Genomic DNA, 7675 nt, shown 5'->3' with positions numbered 1-7675 from the left:
CATTCTATGCTTGCAATAATCCCGTGAGGTCGTTTGGGCTGTGAGGTTATCACAGCCTGAGCAACCTCATGGGATTATTGCACTTAGTACCTTTTTGCCCGAATTTTCTTGGCTTTTTAATCATCGGAAGAGAGAGCATGAGTGTAGCCCATGAAAGAAACACTAGCTGCAGATTTCGGCAATGTGTCACGGAGGAGGTGGCTGGGGCTCTGGCAGAAATCCTTGGGACGAGAATTGGAGAATTAACAAGCAAGCTCCTATTTTCATCTGAGAACTGTCGGAAATTATGTTGGAAGTTAAATGACTCAAGATCTTCCAACCTACCCCTATCACTGTCAAATTTAACGTTATTGCACCCCATTAGCTAGTGTGTGACAATTATTTAACTAATACACATTCTGATTTTACCAGGTATCTATATTTGAATGTAAGTAGGCTTAGATATTTGGACAAACACTCCACCTTGAATCTGAATCTGAATTATGTCTCCAGCCATAGGCTTAAGCACTGAGAACCAGTGCTTCTTAAAGCTGGGGCTCCGTCAGGCACTGAAGCTATGCATCCCATAGAAAATGACTAGATGGTGCTCTGGACACACCCCTTGGCTAATCTGCAGAAACTGTGATGCCTGAGACATCGCAATTCCTCTCCTCAAAGTGCATAGCAAACCTGTTAACAGGGCTCCTTCGTATTACACCATGAGACAGACCAGTAACAAAAGCATCACTGGGTGGCACCCCATTGACACCATGGCAGCAAAGTATCGCTTCTTTGCCACCACTTTGTAGCCTAGATAACGGGTTCACCCTTGTGTTAGTCTAGATGTACACCAACACCAAAGTTCTAGCTATCTCCCTGCCCTGTTTCATTGCCCATATATCCCCAGAAAATCAAAGTACTGGATGGGCTCTGCATTGGAGGACAGGATGCTTAGGAACAATCACGTCAACCTTTCTGAGTAATCTCCACATCCCACAGAATGACCAGGACATGGACAGAATAGTCAAGCATTCTAGCCAAACTTCCCAAGAGCTCTCAAGAATCACTCCGATTCCTACCTGGAATCCTCATTTCCTGCTCCTCTGGCATCACATACCGGTATGTGGTGGCTGGATTCCAAGGGATGGTGCAGAAATGACGTTTCTCGTCAAATGTAGGGCTTCCTGGCATGCCCAACACCAGGGATCAGCATGGATGGGCACCTCCCGGGACTCAGAAGGGGCCATCGCCTACCCACATCTGCCAGGCTGTCATCAGGACCATCTTCTGGTGCTTTGTGGCCCTGGCCATGTTCACCACCACCAAAGCTGTGTTTGTGGCACTGTTGCCGCTTGCTGCCATCACTTCACACAAACCTCACTTTTAAACAGGAGCCAAACACATGCTTGGCTCGGCTCTGCAGTGGCCACATTGCCCCAAAACTCAAAACTTGACCGACATTGGGTCAGGCATTGAGTTTTAAGCAGGGGCCCATCTTGCTGTCAACACCATGTTGAAGTTCCAGCGAAGCCCGGCACCGGCTCTCCTACTTGGTTTTTCATCTTCAAAAAGTTCTTTTCAAAGCAAGATCTGAGGAAACAGTTCAACACCAAAGGGTATATGTACCAGACAAGCCAACAGACACAAACATTCATCAAACGTTCAATGAATGAGTCTTCTGTGTGTGGAACAGCTTGTGTTTTGGTTTGTGTCAATGTGATGGTACTTTAATGACTGGCTTGTCCTTCTGGGAAACAGGAATGTTAGCCATCGGCAGGACTGTTTCTTCACCGGAAATGGAAAGCCGTATTACCAAATCACACAACTACAATTGTTTGCCCCGGGTATGTGTCTGTATGTGAGCAAGCATTGAAGTGAATCACATGCTCCCTGAGAGTGGCTTGTTTGCTTTGCTTTTTATAAGTGCAGAAACCCAGGTCTTGATGTTGGCAGAAGGAAACACAACACTGCTGTGCAGAAGTCATTCAAATTCATTGACATATTTCTGTTTGTGGAACAATGGAAGCATTGATTGCCTGAAATAAATAGTAGTAGTACGGTAGTACAGTAGTAGCTAAACAAAGCAAGCTTCTTTCTTTAAGCCTCAAGGCTTTCCTGAACAATATAGCCGTAAATTTATTTTATCGTAGATTTTGACCTAGAAGCAACATGATGTTAATTAGGGCAAATGCACCTAAATGATCTGTGGGCTAGGCTGACCCTATCGCAAGCCATGCAGATCAGGAGGGGCGGGGGCTTCTAGACAAGTGTTTATTTCGGCATCACTGCTCCTCAGGCAGCCAAGCTTTTCCCAGTGTCTAAAGCATGGGAAGAGGACACGGGTGGCGCTGTGGTCTAAAACCACTGAGCCTAGGGTTTGCTGATCAGAAGGTCGGTGGTTCGAATCACCGTGACAGGGTGAGCTCCCGTTGCTCTGTCCCAACTCCTGCCAACCTAGCAGTTAGAAAGCACGTCAAAGTGCAAGTAGATAAATAGTATCCCGCTCCGGTGGGAAGGTAAACGGCGTTTCTGTGCGCTGCTGTGATTTCGCCAGAAACGGTTTAGTCATGCTGGCCCCATGACCTTTATCCAGCCCATGAGCCGCCCGGTCACCGAGCTGTCCGCTCAGCAAGTCCCCCGCACGCTGCGCTAAACCGGCGCAGCACAGTGCGGGGACTCGCAGAGCGGTGCCAGAAATGGCACCGGCGGCTGCACAGACACTGGAAATCACTTCTGTGCAGGTGCAATTCCCGGCGTCTGCGCAGCCGTATAAACAATTTTCGGTGCTGCGGACATGTGCAGAAGCGATTTCCGGCGCCCCGAACATGGGCAGCGCGGCGCCGGAAATCGTTTCTGTGCATGTCCAGCCCACGGACGATAGTCCATGGGAATGCTCCGGCCCACAGCCGGAAAATGTTGCTGACGCTTGGCGTAAACTGTATCTGGGACTATGTAAAATTTGCTAAATCCTCAGGAATATCATACCTTGGCCTGCCTGAGCCACAGTAATCCCACCTTAGGTGTGATGTAATTTCTGACTGTTTGTAGAGGGGATGTCCTTCTTCTCCACGCCAAAATGAAAACCCTTAAAAGAGATGAAGGCGGCCCTGTTTAGGAAAGTTTTCAATGTTTGATGTTTTATCGTGTTTTTAATATTCTGTTGGAAACCCAGCCAGATGGGTGGGGTATAAATGTTGTTGTTGTTGTTGTTGTTGTTGTTGTTGTTGTTGTTGTTGTTGTTGTTGTTGTTGTTGTTGTTGTTAGTGTTAGTGTTTCTTCTTGGTTCTGGGTCTCTTGCCCCCTTGCTAGGAGGGGAGGGAACTCCATTGCAACAGAAAAATAAAGTTCTGCCTTGTTTTCAGTGCATCCTGCCTCCATCCATTCATCTCTGGCCGATCATGAACTTAGGGGACTCAGTCCCTTGGGGAGTTGGGCAGCAAAAGCCAACCACCCCTATTTTTCTATATCAACTGTATAAAAATTGCCAGCCCCCCCCCCCACTGAATCCAGTTTGACATTTTCTACAGAAAACCCAGCAAGTTTTGGGGGGGGGGGGGTTGGGGGGGGAGGTGCTTGTTTTCATGTTGTCAACCCATTTGTGATATCTGAACGACCTGTTTGCAGCATTAAGCCTCTGTCTGGAGTTAAACCCTCTTAACTCTGGTTTTTCAGACAGCAAACAGAGCTCTCCCCGTCTTTGCTTTTTCAAAGCAAAAAAAAAAAAACCCCAGCTCCCGTCTGTGTGCGATCCTGCAAAGCAGCTATAAAGCTTCAGCGATTAACCTCTTCCGAAAAGCAGATTTCAACGTGCAGGAAATAGTTCAAGGAGGGGAGGGAGAAAAAAAAATCCTTCCTTGCGAAGGAAACACCACCTGCCGAAACCCGGGATCGAACCAGGGACCTTTAGATCTTCAGTCTAACGCTCTCCCAACTGAGCTATTTCGGCAGCTGCTCTGCCGCTTTCGAAGAAGGACTGTCAAAAAGGACTCTCCCTCTTGATTAATTCCGTGCTTTTTATTTGAAAATACAAATACAGTATATTGTTTCTCAATCGCTCGGCGCTGGTCTTGTCTTGGGCAGCTTCCCATTGATTGTCGAATTAGTTGCAGATTCCATTTCATAGCAGTGGCTGTGAGCAGCGCCTCTGCTTAAAGGGAAGAAAAAAACTATTTAAATAATAATAACCACCACTACCACCTGGATAGGTCCCGTTCCCCCCCCCCCAAGGCTGGCGATTTAGGACTTGTTTTTACACGCGTTCTGAAAAACGTGCCAGCCTGTGATTTCCTCCTTTTCATATACTGTATAAAAATTTATATATATAATTTTAGTATCGGCATGGGCTTTGCAGAGAGCACCACGTGAGCTAAAAGTTTTCCTGTGAGTTTTATTTTTTATATTTTTATATATTTTATATACTCCCAGGAAATCTTTTACTCACATGGTGCTCTCTGCAAAGCCCATGCATGTTTATAGATACAGTATAAACTTAAATATAAAAATAAAAATTTAATTTTTATATATATGAAAAGGAGGAAATCGCAGGCTGGCACGTTTGCAATCCGACGTTGCAAACTGGAGGCTAGATGCAGGTAGGTAGCCGTGTTGGTCTGAGTCGGAGCAAAAGAGAAAAAAATTCCTTCAGTAGCACCTTAAAGACCAACTAAGTTTTTATTTTGGTATGAGCTTTCGTGTGCTTGCACACTTCTTCAGATACACTTAAGTGTATCTCAAGTGTGCATGCACACGAAAGCTCATACCAAAATAAAAACTTACTTGGTCTTTAAGGTGCTACTGAAGGAATTTTTTTCCCTCTTTTGCTGGAGGCTAGATGGGCAGCATCTGTCACCTTTCCTCCAGCGATAACAGCACTATCTGAAGGAGTGTGCATGCATACGAAAGCTCACACCAATGACAAACTTAGTTGGTCTCTAAGGTGCTGCTGGAAGGATTTTTTTTATTTTGTTAGTGCTATCAAATATGCCCACGTGGCAACGCTGCCAATGTTTGCTTTACAAGTTAAGGTCCATTGACTTCAACGGGAGTTACTGTACTTCCAAGTTATGGCAGCTAAGGCAGCTGCAAGGTTTTGCATTCTTCTTCTTCTTCTTCTTCTTCTTCTTCTTCTTCTTCTTCTTCTTCTTCTTCTTCTTCTTCTTCTTCTTCTTCTTCTTCTTCTTCTTCTTCTTCTTCTTCTTCTTCTTCTTCTTCTTCTTCTTCTTCTTCTTCTTCTTCTTCTTCTTCTTCTTCTTCTTCTTCTTCTTCTTCTTCTTCTTCTTCTTCTTCTTCTTCTTCTTCTTCTTCTTCTTCTTCTTCTTCTTCTTCTTGCCAATCAGTTCAGCAGTTTGAATCCCTGCAACGGGGTGAGCTCCCGTTGTTCAGTCCCAGCTCCTGTCCACCTAGCAGTTCAAAAGCACATCGAAGTGCAACTAGATAAATAGGTACCGCCCCGGCGGGAAGGTAAATGGCGTTTCCGTGCACTGCTCTGGTTTTGCCAGAAGCGGCTTAGTCATGCTGGCCACATCACCCGGAAGCTGTCTGCGGACAAACACCGGCTCCCATGGCCTCTAGAGCAAGATGAGCGCCGCAACCCCAGAGTCGTCCACGACTGGACCTAACGTTCAGGGGTACCTTTACCTTTAGGTTACAATGCAAGTATCTTTGAGGAGGGCATTGCAGTGGGTTGCTGTTACCCAAAAGGTACCCTCTGTAGTAACTCACCCACCTCACTTCATTGGGTGGGGGAACCTGCAGAACATCACAAGCTCTTAAGGGCCAAGCTTGAGCGGTATTTATGGGAGAAGGCAGTCCTTTGAGATAACCTGGCCCAAAATTATTTAGGACTTTGAAGGTTAATGCCAGCACTTTGAATTGGACACAGAAATGGACTGGAAGTCATTGCAGACAACAAAAATGTGCTGACGTGATCCTATTTGCAAAGTCCTCCTCTGAACCAGCTGAAGGTCCTGGGTTGCTTTCAAACGGTGGCACATTGCAATCATCAAAACACATTGGCTGAGGGTGGAGATCATTTCAAGTAGGAAAGTAGTGCTTTCAAGTAGTAGTCATCAAAGTTCTCTGCATTGTGTTTTTTTTAAGGGCCATAATTAATGAATGATTCATCTATACAAGCTAACATAGTGAGGAAACATGCCTTTGAGGGATTCAGCTGATTTACTCCTCAGTGGTTTAGCATTAAAAAAAAAAGTGGGACAAAGGAATACTACTCTATTTTGCATCTTTCCTTTCAGGAGCTAAACAGAGTTAGGGGTTTATAAGCCTTTAGCTCGATTCTTGTGTTATAATAGTATTGAATGTGTAGCCTATGCCATTTCAATTAGTCTGTTCTCTTTTGCATTTTTCTTTTTTTTACACAATATGGACATGCATACATTCCTCTTTGGTAAACATTTTCCATTGCGATTTCACTAGATTTTCAAGGCTATGGCAACCTTGGGCAAGCCATTTACTCAGGTAAACATTCCACACAGCTGGCATCTTGTTTAAATTCTCTTATCACATGCGGTATTTGCATGCTAGTGAATTCCGAGCCCTACGGGGATGCTGCTGGCCTGCCAACCCCACAGGCATATGGGCCAGCACAAGCGTTAAGACCATTTAAATGACATGACAGCCATGGTTCGGTGGTACAGCGCATGCCTTGCATGAAAAAGGTCTCCACTTCCATCCCTGGCAGGGCTGGGAAAGACTTCGGCCTGAAATTGAAGTCAGGGTCAACAATACTAGATGAATCAATGGACCAAGCTGGCCTAACGCAAGCTCCCTCTGTCGTATAGGCAAATGCTTCACCAACAGCCAGCATGACATGAAATTTGGCCTCAGAATACCATGATCATAGTTTCCTCATACTGAAAGCTTTGGGAAGAGAGTAATGGTAAATTCACATGACCCTTTTGGCACAACAGAATGTGGTTACGATGTTTTAGACTTGGATTCGATGTTCAAGGGGTTTGACAAAGCACCAACCTTCTAAACTAAAACCTCAGTAGTCAAAACAAAAAAATTCCTTCCAGTAGCACCTTAGAGACCAACTAAATTTGTCATAGGTATGAGCTTTCGTGTGCATGCACACTTCTTCAGATACCCAGTATTCGGGTTAAATTGCCATGGTGGCACTTTGCGATAAATAAGTGGGTTTGGGGTTGCAGTTTGGGCACTCAGTCTTTAAAAGGTTCGCCATCACTGCCCTAAATGGTTTTGGCCCTGTATACCTAAAGAAGCGTCTCCATCCCCATCATTTAGCCCACTGAGGTCCAGCTCCAAGGACCTTCTGGCGGTTCCCTCACTGCATGGTTATAGGGCACCAGGCAGAGGGTCATCTTGGCAGTGGCGCCCTCCCCATGGAACACCCTCCCGTCAGATGTCAAGGAAATAAACAACTATTTGAAGGCAGCCCTGTATAGAGGAGAGTTTTTAATGTTTGGCGTTTTATTGTGTTTGATGTTCTAATTTGCTGAAAGCTGCCCAGAGTGGTTGGGGCAACCCAGTCAGATGGGTGGCATATAAAAAATAAATTATCGTTGTTATTATCGTCATTATGAAGAATAGTAGTAAAGCATGGGAGTTTCCTGCCAGATTGCTAAGTGACAAAACCGATGTCAGCTGTTGCACTTTTCTAACTTTTGAATACACAGCTCCAAGTCTAGCTCAGAAAAAGCCCCACTGGGTATGTGTC

General features: G+C 45.3%; 1 non-coding gene across 1 annotated transcript; it reads right to left on the bottom strand.

The window, feature by feature from the left end:
* Window positions 1-3852: 3852 nt before the first annotated feature.
* Window positions 3853-3925, bottom strand: TRNAF-GAA (transfer RNA phenylalanine (anticodon GAA)). Its single transcript has one exon. It is a non-coding gene; the product is annotated as a tRNA-Phe (tRNA).
* Between the last annotated feature and the right edge of the window lie 3750 nt (window positions 3926-7675).

Source organism: Zootoca vivipara, chromosome 4 (assembly GCF_965207765.1).
Source record: "Zootoca vivipara chromosome 4, rZooViv2.hap1.1, whole genome shotgun sequence".
In the NCBI taxonomy this organism is placed as follows: Eukaryota; Metazoa; Chordata; class Lepidosauria; order Squamata; family Lacertidae; genus Zootoca; species Zootoca vivipara.
The sequence above is the reverse complement of the archived record's forward strand: the minus strand, read 5'-3'. Positions and strand labels throughout refer to the sequence as shown.